Below are 15,008 nucleotides of genomic sequence, written 5' to 3'. Positions count from 1 at the left end.
AATAGTTCCTCTAGCCTTCATTTTATGAAATGTAAAGATATCTGCAGTTCAAGTTAGCATCATATAACAAGACTCTCTGGAATACTTGATTTTGATTGGTCAGTTGCAGAATTGTGAGATTGAGAATTGAGACCACAGACATGATGAGAAAAAATAGACGATTTAACACGTTTGTTCCTATAGTGTGTGGCGTGCCACTATGTGGTCTTGACAGCACACCACGCACCATCAGATTAACTTCACAAACAACGCGAGTCTCAGCTGAGGACTTGAAGATCTTGCGATGTTTCTCGCGTCCAAATGTGACTTCACAGTAAACAAACATGGCAAACAACGAGCATAAAGAAATTAATACAATGGACTGCTTTTTTACATCTTTGATGTCCATCTCAATTTGGACTGGTTTTATCTTTCATCAGCTCACGTTCTGATAGGGTATCATTTCATGTGACAATCTACAAGGTGTATGTGCGTTTGTCCTCTGGGCTTCCCCCACACAACAGGATTTCTGCTCGTAAATATCAGTGGCGGCCGGTGACTTCTTTTTTTGAGGGTGCACAATGCGAAGTTCGTCACAACATGTATGTAAAATAAGTTCCTGCTGCAGACGCATCTAAAGGGTTTATGATAAAAGAGATGCTTGCGTTTGCCAGATACACGCATAATCTCATGCGTAATCAGAGTTTACTGTTAATGGAGTGTCTTGCGTGTATTTTGTGAACGTGAGCGTCTCTTTTATCATAAACGGGTTTGACGCATGTGCAGCAGGCACTTATTTTGACAAAACACGTGATGCACATGGTTCACATGACGCAACAAACACATGTTTTGAAAACACGAGCAAAACACATAAGACACTCAACATGTTGAATATTTGCGACTTGCGATCGGAGCGGTTTTGACATGCTTCCGGGCAGATTCAGACACTCTTAACGCATCGCGCACCACAGGAAAATCTGTTAAGATAATCGGTACAACCATAAACACGATGAGGACTTTACCTACCTGTAGGATTGTCATAAGGGGGAAAATCTGGCCAAATTCAGCCCCATTATCTTGTGGTGTGTTCTAAGCTTTATGAGCACATGTTGTTGTTTGCATTGCCCTAATGACTCAATGACTGTACGTTATCCCCTTTTTTCTTTTTTTTTCTTTTTGGAGCATCAAGCACCTGCTTTCAGTACCTGCTTTAAATTGTTGTAGTAACTTTATTTTAAGAATATGATATTGCTTACTTTACTCCTCATTAAATTAGCATCCCTCTCCCTAACTCTTTCATACATTCTTTGCACTTTGAAGAAATAACAACTTTATTACAGATTTCATACGGATTCTTACTTCACATATGTTTTTTTTTTTGACATCCGTTGCCCATATCATGACCGTTACAGCCAATCACCTGAAACAGATCAATCATTATGCTATTCATGTCGGTAATGATGTGTTTGGATGTTGCGGGTGAGCCGTTATCTATGACACAGAGGTCATGAGGGTCGGTCCCATTTCTTACAGCTCTCTACCGCAGCTGCCACATGCCATATGAAATTGTGCATATCATCCTCTCTCTCTCTCTATGTCTCTCTCTCTCTCTCTCTCTCTCTCTCTCTCTCTCTGGACACCACCTCTTGTATTCTAGCAGAGTCAGATTCATTTAATCAGCTCTAACAGTGCTCCATTCACTCTGTATTACCAATTCTGCCTTCAGATCTGTTATCAGCGCGATGTATGTACAGAGCAGCTGTGGGAGCCGCATCCTCGGACGCTACAAATGAATGAATTATTGGACGTGGGGTATTGGGAAGCGATAGATAGAGAATTTCGAGGCCTGTAATATGTTTGCTTTCCTGGCCTTATCATTTCAGACAAAAATGCAGCTTATCTGCCAACCCCGTTCACAACCGACTGAATGTAAAGCTGTTTCCTTTCGCCGTCTTCTGCTGACAAGAGCTTCTTATTGCCTGATCTTTGTCTGGAGAGGGTGAATTAAATGTGTATATTATTATATATGTACTATTGTGTATATACTTTTTAGCGTATGCATCCAAGTGTGTATGAATTTTTATGGTAATTGTGCATCATCTGTCACAGTAAGTTCTTTTAAAGTATGTTTCAGACTGAGGTGTACATTTTATTACTCATTTGTATATCAGTATATCAGTTTGGTTCATATAGTCAAAGAAATAAAAATATTAAAAAACTTGCTGACATACAGTGAAATAAATGTAAACCTTAAGGAATGGAGACACTGATGAGACTTCTGAAACTCAAAGTAATAAAATCCTGAGCAACAAGGGGATTTAGCTAAATCTCTTTTATCTCAGGTAAACAATTGTTATAATGTTCCTGTGATAATAAATCCTGTTCGCTATTTTTCTTACCAAATGGGTAGGGAGTGTTTTATATCTTGCCTGAGAGAAGCCATTAACAACAATCATGTAAATTATTGCATGTCAACCACAGAATCAGCACCAGGAGTTTGATGTGACGTCAGCAGGTAGAGATGTTGCGTTGGCCCTTGCAATGCTCTTCAACATGAAAAGAGAGAGAGAGAAAGAGAGAGAGAATGACACCAAGAGTGCCAGAGAGACAGGGAACACAGGTGCATTACACAAACAGTACCTTGACGTGAAGACAAAATGGATTGAATCCATACTTTGTATCATAATAATTTTCTCTCTCACAGAGCATCTGCATGCTGATGGTTTGACATTTTCGCTTTGGCTGAGTTTAATATAGAGCAAAATGAAAACAACATCAAGATAGAAAAACCACACAAATGAACAAAATAAGAATTTTACTTGCTGACAAACTGTTTGGATCATGTAAGAACTGTATTAAAATCTCAGCTATAAACCTGTCTGTTGGATTGACGACATAAAATCATTTAACAACAGAAAACTTTAATTAAATTGTTTTTAATTATGTCAAATTTTGAATAGCACCATGTTTTAACTTGGTGCGTTATTTAGAAATGCAAACCTGTTAAATGCTGCTTGCATAACCCAATAAACAAACTATACTTAAAAAACACTGTCCTCGTCTACCATTTGTTGTTTAAAGCAACACCAAAGAGTTTTTTTTAACCTTAAAATAATGTTTTCAAAAAAGTTTCAGTCGTTCATTCACTCGAAACAGGGTGACCGCCACTTTCACATTCGCTTTGCAGCCCTCTATCGGCCAAAACTGCACTAAAGAAGTTTCCAACCGTCGGGTCGCGGTCCTGTAGTTCGAGTGAAAACTACAAAAACTTGCTTTACGGCAGACCTGCAATCCAATCAGAGACAGCTTTGCTGCAGTAGGCTAAATTATTTACTACAGTGGTAATGTACAATTCCGCTTCCAACCTGTAGGGGGAACAAAGAGCAAAAACTCTTTAGTGTTGCTTTAAACAGACAGTTAAAAGACTTAAATTGCCTGTAGTTTAACAAAGTTGCTGTGTTAGACTGCTCAGAATGAAAAAGTAGCAATATTTTGACAGAGCCACCGAACAAGTGTACACTATATATCAGTGGCGGCTCGTGACTGCTCTTCCGAGGGGCGCAAATTCAAAATATGTGTTTGGAGTGTCATGTGTTGCTCGTATTTTCAAAATATGTGTTTGTTGCGTCATGTGAACCATGTCAAAATAAGTGCCTGCTGCACATGCATCAAAACTGTTTATGATAAAAGAGACGCTCACATTCACAAAATACATGCAAGACACTCCCTTAACAGTAAACTCTGATTACGCAGGAGATTATACGAGTATCTGGCAAACGCAAGCGTCTCTTTTATCATAAACCCTTTAGACGCGTCTGCATCAGGCACTTATTTTGACAAGACACGTGATACACACAGGATCTCTCGACGTGCAAAACATTAAATAATCAATCTTACCATATGTAATCTTAGCATATTGAACTGAAAACATAGCATTTTGAATGAATGAATGAAAAATGTTAAGTGTCAATAATGTTATGACAAAAAATGGCGAAAACGTCCTATTTTCTGTCAACCTCTCTCTTTTTTTATTTTCATAATGCTGTGCGTTGCTCTCCTGCACCCCAGATATCCTCCAAGATCTCATTCCTTTGTTGCAGTGGGGCTGAACACTATGTTAACCTAGTAATTGGCATTGGGCCTTCCCCATTATACGGCCCTCTATCGAGCCGTTCTACATGACTAGGTAAAGAAGATGGCATGAAGATTAATGAGGGCAGGCGAATACAGAAGGGGCTACCTCTCCCCCCCTCTTATCCCTCTCTCTCTCTCTCTGTGCACTTTTTACAATGTGGAGATATCGGAAGTCAGCACAAGCTGCCCGATTTCCCTCTGCCCACCCCCTTTCCCTGCTCAACCCACATCTCCCCCCATTGCATGCTTTAACCTGTGAACTCTAGACCCCGTTCCTTTCTGTTCTCGACGGCCAGCGCGTCCCCGGCTTTGATTGATGTCAGTCCAGCAGTCACTCTTTTCTTCTTTTTGATTTGAAGGGAAAGAAGGGAACCAGGACTGGGAGGGGGCGATGCTGCTCGCTCCAAAATAGATTTTCCAACGCAATTGGTGGCGGCTGCCAGCGCGGCGGAGTGGCAGGGGAGCCCTTTATGCCGTTTCATTTAAAAAAGCCAAAAGGTAGCTGACGTGTTCATTCAGCGTGTGTGCCACTCTTGCTTTTGATGGGGTCTGCCCCGCCGCAAGCAGCGCCGTATCGCTCGCCTGCCTTTTATTTCACATCTAGAGCCTGTGCGAAGAAACCATCAAGTGATCTGAAGTGGAAAAAAGGTTCCTGATGGATTTCTAGCATTGTTTTTCACTTGTTTTCTGACTGCGTTCCCTATGGAGGCATTATAATTCTGAAATGTAAAGATGACTTTAGTTTTCAAAAGTCCGACCGCGATGAGCACCGGCGTTATTGACAGAGTCTGTAAATCACTTTAAGCACTTTTCTTGCTTTTGTTTTGGAGAGTTTTGCATCACGTGTGTGAGTGTTAGAGATGTTCTGGTAATCAAATAAATTAGATGCGGCTATCAAAGGATTGCAATAACACTGAGCACCGCCATAAAACTGAGTGGTGCTTGGGTCTTCATGCGCGGGTGATGTGTTTGACAGACAGCAGTTGAACATCATGATTTATTTTGGCACCCCTGTCTTATTGATCCTCCGTGAGGGGTCTCAAGGTTCACATCTCTAGAGAGCCACCCACTTCTCTTATGGTACCCCAACATGGGTGCGTCATAAACGCGGGATGGTGGGTCTGCAGATTAAAATAGCATGTTGATAATAATGATAGTGGATGATCCCTGCCGAAACCTGAGCTTTGCTTGTCAAGAACGGAGAAACAATGCATAAGGAAATAAATAAAAAGCAAAAGAAAGTTTCCTTTCACCATTGATCAGTGCGCATCACCTCACCTTGTTTTATTCAACATTATGATTTATCTTTAATAGACTCAAAACTTAAAGGGGACATATATTATGAAAATCTGACTTTTTCCATGTTTAAGTGCAATAGTTGCTTCAGTCAACCTAGAAATTGTGAAAAAGGAAAACCCAGTAACTTAGTTTTGGTAAACCATTCTCTGCAAGCACATGAAAAATCTGTTGAAATTTGGCTCCCCTTGTGATGTCAAAAGGGGATCTTATTATAATAATACCACCCCTTAATCGGCACTATCCAACCGCAGCACTGCCATTTAGTGCAGAAAAAGAGAGAAAATAATTAACAGCACAATTGAGTTTAAATTTCAACAAACCACCATAATGGGATAAGTGTTTGCATTTAATTTGCATTTAAAAGGACACACCCAAAAATTAAACATTTTTGCTCATACCTACAAAGTGGCAATTTTAACATGTTATAATAAATTATCTGTGGGGTATTTTGAGCTAAAACTTCACATACATACTCTGGGGACACCAAAGAATTATTTTACATCTTAAAAAAATCTTGTGAAATTTCCTTTTTAAAGTTTAAGACACCACAAATGTGCTAATCATAAAGTGTGTACATAATGACTGACTACATTTTATGTCCCCAAACGTTTTTATGATAAAAGTATATATGAGGTCTATAAAAGAGTATAGGAAAGATATAAATGTATAAAAGTGTATAAAAGACACATTCATGTATCAATTTTGTTCTCAGATATTTCTCCTAATTTATTATTATTATTTTTTTTGATAAATACAAATACAAATTCATGATAATTGTTGACATACAACATAAGCACACAGCTACACAATTAATAAATAATATAACTTTCATTATTTGGTCTTGATAAGAAATGTTTACAGTATACAGTATTGTGAATTCATATTGACATTTCTGATTTTTTTATTGCTGTTGTATATTTTTTGTTTCTGAAAAGCATCAGAAGAAACAAAAATCTCCACTAAGTCTGCATTTAACGTCATTGCTGTCTACAAAATGAACTGAGATGTTAAAAAGATTAAACTCATTTTACTGTACTGTATAGTAGTTAAACAATTACTTAAATAAACAATTTAGTGCTTAATATAAACATTTATGCATCCTTCTTTCACGTGCATCTCTTTCAAGTTTTCGCATAACATGAAGATCCGGTTTTCCTTGGTTTTAATCATAAATGAAAACTATGACACAGAAGGGCAACCAATCACATGCCAACATATTGCCTCATCCCTTTTAACAAATATGTTTCATAGCCCTATTAAAAGGGGTCTTCATCTGTCCTGTCAAAAGCCAGTCCAGCCGGGTTTTTTAGTTTAATTACAGTACTCAATTAAAAAAAAAATGTGTGGGAGAGTGAGAGGGTACGAGAATGAGAGGCTGCAAGAGAGAGAGAGAGAGAGAGAGAGAGAGAGAGAGAGAGACCCTCTTTGGTGGGTGCATTCTGATTCTCCTCTCCTTGGGTTTGAGTGGAGATGACATTTACAAGGCTCGCCTTTCAGGCAGACAATGGCGTGATTGATGAGGTGCAGACGCTATGAAGGAGGGCGATTGCCATGTGGAAGCAGTGCTTAGTGCACTTTGATTTATTTATCATCTGTTTCTAAAACAAGGCTGCCTGCTTCAGTCTTGCCCCTAAACCGCTAGGTGGGGACTGAAGAGGTGTAAGACAGCTTTGGTGCATGAAGTGTATGCGAGTGAGGGAGACAGAGTGATAATATGATAATTCAAAATATGAAGAAGTTGGTTTGGGTGTATTTATATGCTTTTGCTTTCAGTTTGCCATTGAAAGCATCAGCCAACAAAGTGCCTTGAGTTGAATGATAACTCAATAAATAAATACATTGTTTATTTGGTCGATGCTATGAAATACTTTTTCCATGCTGCAATGAGTTATACATTATCTGAAAATTATTTTAAAAATATATAGGCTTTTAATATTTTTAGCATGTAGATTTTATGAGCATATATATATATATATATATATATATATATATATATATATATATATATATATATATATATATATATATATATATATATATATATATATATATATATATATTTGTTTAAATTGTAATTGTAATAGTGAAAAGAAAAGTTTTTAAATTGATAAAAAAAAACTTAAATAGTAAATAATTGCATGGCCTTTAAAATACACTTTCCCTTGAACATTTAATATAATGTTTAACTTCAAATGTTAATGTTTATAAAAACATAATGCTGCCATGATTAAAGTGTAGCATGTTCTTACAATAAAAGCAGTACAACGCTACAGAAAAATAGTTCATAAATCATGAAGAGTTACTGAAATCTGCTATCTTTTAATAAAGGCATAATAATACTGAGAGCTTCATTCCTCCTGTACACCGCGCTCTGCAGATAAAATGCTTTCCCAGGTCTGAAAATGAATAATGATAATCCAGTAAAATCTGCGGGGTTTGTCAGCACCATCATTGTGCTTTCTCAGGCCAGACAGAGACTCGTAAAAACAGGGGGTATTTTGAAAATGAATGGAAGCGTGTTAGCAGAAGTGCAGCGCCGGAAAATAATGTGCCGTTTCCTTGATGGACAGCGCGTTTCAAGCAGGGTTTATGTACACACTACAACCAATGAGGCTGAAAAAATCAGCAGGGGAATGTGATGGATCTGTTATTGTCTTCCAGACCCCCATCTATCTGTTCTGGTCAGGGATGTGCTTTTAAACTACTGGGACGTATTTTAACATATCACTCATATGCATTGTGGGTGTTGCATGGAAAATCGCCATTTTCTTGATTACATCCGGATTGTCACTTTAAAGCTGAGAAATTCGATCATGTCAAGTGATATCATAAGAATGTTTTATTTGGCACTGATTTGCGTTCAAGACATTTTTTAACTTAAACAGTGAAATATAAATGTTGATACCTTGCTATATGCTTGTGATTTACAGCAAAATACATTAGTGTGATATTAATAACTCATTTAATTGTTAAAAATCTTATTTTTAAACCACAAAAAGTTAGAACAATGCCGGCTTTTATTTTCTTTGTGCGTCGTAAACATGACTTTAGCATGATAACGATTTTAACTATATCCTGATAGCTCATGTTTAATTTTTTATTTTTCAATTAAACTCTGCTTGTAGCAATTTACCCGTCAAATTTTTTGGACGTTGACCACATTTTGAGAAGGTGTTCGGAGGCAACGAATAGATTTAAATCATTCACAATCTGTCGCACAAAATTAGCTTGCCTTTTCAAATTTCCAAGGATGACACGCTACAGTTCATTACTTGTTTACGGCGACTACAGTATTACCTCATCTCAATTAAAAATGACTTACTGATGTTCTTTATAAACCACACAGCCATGAAGTACTGATCATTAAATAGAAACTAATTCTCACTGTACACCGAACAACCTGGGAGACTCGCGTGACAGCTAATTAAAATGTGTAAGACTTTAATAAACAGCAAAACAAATAATGCATTGCCTGCATTTTAAAGGGAAAAAAACTTTTTAATTGCGTGGAGGAATATCATTCGGCAGAATCAAACCATACGTCAACTGTCAGGCCCGCGACAATGAATCAAGAGAAATAACATGTCGCTGATCACTAAAGTGTGCAAATAGCAGTTAACCATAGACGCCCAGATGGCAACACACAGAACCGGACCACGATTCAAACTAATTTAAGCTCAGTGTAAATAAAAATGATTCCACTTACACATTTTAACGCGGGGAGGGGTGGATTTTTTTTTTTATTGGAGAGACGTTGCGAACAATGGGCGGTCGGCTTTCATCAAAAAGACAAGCTTGGTAATGAATCCATATTCGCCTTAATGAGGATACACATAAAAAGTCTTGTCAGAGTTAATGAAAAACTACTCTCTACACGCTCCTGTATGACAGCAATAGAAGATAGCGGCCTATGAATGGTCATCATCATCCATTTCAACAAGCCTATTTTTACCACTGCTCAGGACACTTGATCTTTTGTTGCCCGTCATTGCATTAGTTAAATGGAATCGTTCACGCGAGGAACACGAGCGGGTTTAGCTCTTATCTGTCCGCTTTTCAGAAAGGCAGAAAAGAAAAGCGTCTTGATTGGAACATATTGAGAAGGGAAGGTGCATTGAGACCCAGTGGAGCATGAGGACCCCTCGCAGATACCTGCAAATGTCTAATCAGAGCGCTCTGATGAACCTTACCGCTGACAGGCCTCTTCCCTGCCCTCTTTCATGTAACACAACACACTTCATGGGGGAATTATGCTGTGAAGGTCTAACTCCATGAGTAACGGAGCTTGACTGAGACCGTGTGATTGTAATGGAGCAGGACAATTGATGGGGCATTTCCTGGGTACAGTCGCTGGACCCAGTAAGTTGGCATCTGCCAAAAAAATTAACTTTATGGAGAGTCAAACCTGTCCTGAAGAAAAAAAAATCTGACTAGGTCCTAAGGAAGGCGGGGTAGGGATGTTTGATTAACCCAGTCGGGAGGTGATGGCCACAGTAGTGAGGGAGACACGAGGCAATTTGTTAGCTAAGCGTCGTCTGCACGCTTGCTCCTCCTTGGCTGAGGTCTGAAGGGAGAGGGAAATGCGGCGTGGGGTGTGGTGGGAGACAGATGCCTAACGACTCTCCCGGGATGCTGTTTCAGGACGCCTGTCCAGGTTGCCATAGAAACGGCATCTTGAACGTAAACAGCTATTAGCTGGATTTAAGAGACTTTAGTCATATTTTCACTGTAAAGGTGACACAGACGCTGCACCTGAAGTGACATTTATGTGTATTTACCCAGGCTATTTTTTTTTATAGTATATACAGTGGCGGCGGGTGACTGCTCATCCGAGGGGTGCAAATTCAAAATATGTGTTCGGAGTGTCATGTGTGTTGCTCGTGTTTTCAAAATATGTGTTTGTTGCGTCATGTGAACCATGTGCATCACGTGTTTTGTCAAAATAAGTGCCTGCTGCGCACGCGTCAAAACCGTTTATGACAACAGAGACCCTCATGTTAACAAAATCCCTACCCAGTCTCACAAAGTTTCGTGATATAGTCACATATTTTTTGATTCTTTATTCGTGCTATTATCATGAATTTTCGAGTTTTTTCGTGATCGTATAACGAATTCCTGTTTTCGTGTGATTATCTTGTATTGGTTACTCAACTGCTTTTTCCTATTTTTAACCCATTGTCGCTTCGGTTTAGGGTTAGATTTGGTGCTTGCATTACAATGTCACTTTATATATTGGTTTATACTATTTTTTCTGATTTATTTTTTTATATGTCGCCTGGCGTTAGGGTTAAAGTTGGGTTTGGTTAGGGATGTCATTTTATGTAAATCTAACCCTAAACCAAAGCGACAATGGTAAGAAAATAGGACAAAACAGTTGAGTAACCAATACGTGATAATCACACAAAAACAGGAATTCGTTATACGATCACGAAAAAATGCGAAAATTTGTGATAATAGCATGAAAAAAGAATAAAAAAATATGTGACTATATCACGAAATTTCGTGAGACTGGGCTGCAAAATCCATGCAAGACACTCCCTTAACAGTAAACTATGAATACACATGAATTTATGAGCGTCTCTTTTATCATAAACCCTTTAGACGCGTCTGCAGCAGGCACTTATTTTGACAAGACACGTGATGCACATAGGTTCACTCGAGGCACCAAACACATATTTTGAAACTACGAACCACACACATGACGGGCTACATACATTTTATGATGAACTTCGCATAATGCACCCTCGAAAAAATAAGTCACCGGCCGCCACTGGTTAATAAATGTTTTAATGCATCACCACAGAATCGTGTCACACGCAATTCAAGCATCACTGTTTGGTGGGTCTAGGCACTCGCTAGGGACCGAATTTGTTTTCATAATATATTATTTGAGCATAGACAGCAAAAATATTTTAAAATAAAAACATTTTTGATTTTCAAAAGTATAAGGGGTTATAGTTACGCCCTTGATTACTTGTGCATCAAACAAAGCGTGATCCTACAGGTTGCGTTACCATAACACTGATGTGCATAATGCTTGATTTTCTGCAGATGAGGTATGGCTTACAAGGAAAAAGCAAGTAAACGCGCAGATTTTCTTTTCTTTTTTTTCTTATCTGTACAGACATCTGTTTCTTCATTCCCCTCCATCCTCAAAACAGAAACATCTGGCGAAGGCACCTCCGCACAACAGTTAAACGTAAGGTTACCTTGGAGGCTGACAGCAGCTGAGAACAGACAAAACACGAACAAAAAAACAAAACACACACACTACAGCTGAGCGATATATTGAATATTCATGATATATTTCAGATGATTATATTACTGGTGATTAAAAATGCAAAAACGCTGGGAATAGTGCAAATAATGCTATGCATTTTTTAGTTTGCCATTTTCATTTCTCGTCCTTTTGAGAATGTTTAGACCGATTTTGTATAGTTTTATTTGCATTTACATTTATCTATGAAGCAGACATGTTTTTCAAAAGAGACTTACAGTGCATTCAAACTATGTGTGTTATCTGGGAATCAAACCCACCACTTTTTGCACCGCTAATGCAATGCTCTACCAATTGAGCTACAGGAACACATGAACTTGATTTAAACATATTTAATTAATTTAATTTAATTCACTGCTGTGCATCACTTAAAACTGTCCGTGTCAATGAATTAATTCAGAAATCTGATTCAGTTATTTGCATCATTACTTTTCAATAGACATTGCAACAATGATATGTTATGAATGTTATTGTAATATTGATAAATGCTGTAACATCCCTGCTAATCTTTAACTCTATAGCCATTAAGTTATTTTTAATATTTCTGATCAAAAATAAACCTGACATTCCTTTAAACATTCTGCACAGAGTTGATGATGTGAATTAAGTGATTGAGTTATATTAAAGTTGAATGACTTACTGTATAGCAGGCAGATAGAGAGATCTGGCCAGTAAAGAGTTAATTAGAGACCTCTCACGGCCCTTATGACAGAAAAAGATGTTTACTTGAAATGACGTCAAATGGGCAAATTCATGTAGCATTTGCAATGAACAATTACTTAAATAATTGGTCCCAGCACCAAAAGATTGATTGCATAAAAGCTGTTTTCGTTTGAAAATCCATTAGCGGGCACCATTTTTCCTGCACACTTTGACATCCTATGATTTTATTAATTTTTATTCCCAAAGATGCATGATTCTCTCGCTTCTACTCCTGGTCCTTTGCCCTTTACAAAGAGCATAGCAAGGGGGAGAGAGAGAACGAGAGAGAGTGAGTACCACTTAGATGCCGTCATTGATTACGCCAACTTGCAAGACCCTTGAATATAAAAGGTCTCCATTTGAGAATTGAGAAATCTTAATATGCTTTCAGTGGCGTACGTGGACCGCTGGTTGATTTACATTAGTACATATTCATCTATTAAGTGTTGAAGTAGCAGAGGTTGTGATTGAATATGAAAGCAAAGGTGTTTGTGGCTGTGAGGGGAAACCACAGACTGACAGAAAAATAAGAAAGATGGAGAGAAAAGCGTGTTGGGACAGCACCTCGTACCTCTTTACCTCATCAGTCTTTTCTCTCTCTCCTTCTAACTCATTGCAGACACCGTGAATATATTAACATACTAATTAAACCTCAATTAGTAGTTGCGCTGACTGTTCTTTTTTTATCAGTGCGATGTAAAATATGGATTGGATGTTAGCAACACCGGAGGCTAATTTATCAAATGATTTTCAAAGTTTTTTTTTTAATATTCAACATTTCTGTAGAGGCAATTTATGGTGATGGTTCTTGTATCATAATGATGTTTAATTAAAATATGATGATGCAATGACAAGGTTTTGCTCCTTTTGACCACTCATTCTTCAAAGTGCTTACATTTAAAGACAAATGCATACAGTATAAATAGGCTGTATAAACACATTAGTCCTGAAACAACATTCATGTTAAGTTGGTTGTGCCATGTCCAGTGGCGGCCGGTGACTTATGTTTTTCGAGGGCGCTCGATGCGAAGTTCGTCACAACATGTATGTAGCCCATCATGTGTGTGGTTTGTAATTTCAAAATATGCATTTGGCTGTCAAGTGATCCTATGTGCATCATGTGTCTTTTTAAAATAAGTGCCTGCTGCAGACGCGTCTAAAGGGTTTATGATAAAACAGACGCTCGCGTTTGCCAGATATTTGCATAATCTCATGCTTGATCAGAGTTTACTGTTAAGCGTACTGTCTTGCGTTTATTTTGTGAACGTGAGCGTCTCTTTTATCATAAATGGTTTTGACGGGTGTGAAGCAGGCACTTATTTTGACAAAACACGTGATGCACATCAGTGTTGTTTTTGGCAGCCCTTTTAGTTTTAGTCTTAGTCTTTTGGATGAAAATGCTTTTTAGTTTTAGTCACATTTTAGTCACTTATAAACTAGATAGTTTTAGTCAAGATTAGTCGACGAATACACAAAAAGGTTTTAGTCAAGTTTTATTCGATGAAAACGCAAGAAGGTTTTAGTCAAGTTTAAGTCAATTTTAGTAAAAAAAGTAGTCTTTAACAAATTAATTTAGGTTAAAAAGTGTGGTGTATTTGATACTATTAAAATGTGCATTAAAGTTGTTCCTCAGGGCTTACCGTTGTTTTAGTCTGTGTGCCTTCTGCGCATGTCATAACCAAAAAGTTGAGCCTGATATACCCTCATGTTGAGTTTGTGTGTTACGCTGAGACCTCGCTTATAAAGTTGAGAAACGCGTGTGCATTCCGTTTTTCTTTCTGATGGATTATACTGAAAGTATGTCCATAAATCATCTCGTTGTTTCCGTTTATTGGCGTCACCGCCACGGTCCTTCGAACTTGCCACAGGCGCAGGTGTGTTGTTGTTGTGTGAAATCTGGTGCGCGTGCGCCACATGGCGGCAGCTGGGTGGTGGGCGTACCCAAAACAAGGATAGGAAGCGTCAGCGTTGCTGATACTTTTTAGCTAAAACCAGACAGATTTCACGCAAAATAGACAGAAATGACATGCATTGTGAACGTCAGACTTATAATCATTTTCGTTCCATCTCGTCTCGTCAACGAAAACTCAAAAGCGTCTCGTCATGTTTTCGTCACCTTAGAGCCATTTTAGCTAGTCATCGTCGCGTTAGGGTCATAAAAAAAGGTGTTAACGAAATAATTTCGTTATCGTCATTGTTGACAAAAGCAACACTGATGCTCATGGTTCACATGATGCAACAAACACATATTTTGAAAACACGAGCAACACACATGACACTCCGAACACATATTTTGAATTTGCGCCCCTCAGAAGAGCAGTCACATGCCGTCACTGGCTATGTCTCCAACACACAAACCATCAAGAGATTTAATAGACATGCTTGTTTGATAGCACAATTGATATAAAAGTCTGATTGCGGTTGGTATTGCTAATGTACATGTATTTTGCAATATAATAACATTTATTCAATTCTATATTTCATAAGCCTCTTTCTTTTACACACCTGTATCATGTACATTTTTTTTTTTTTTATGGTAAAGCTGTTTTGCTACAATGCAAAACGGTGAAAAACACTGAATTGACTTAAATTAAACCAAAGTGAGCCATATCGTATT

Source organism: Misgurnus anguillicaudatus, chromosome 5 (genome assembly GCF_027580225.2).
Source record: "Misgurnus anguillicaudatus chromosome 5, ASM2758022v2, whole genome shotgun sequence".
Lineage (NCBI taxonomy): Eukaryota > Metazoa > Chordata > Actinopteri > Cypriniformes > Cobitidae > Misgurnus > Misgurnus anguillicaudatus.
Note: the sequence above shows the minus strand (reverse complement) of the source record.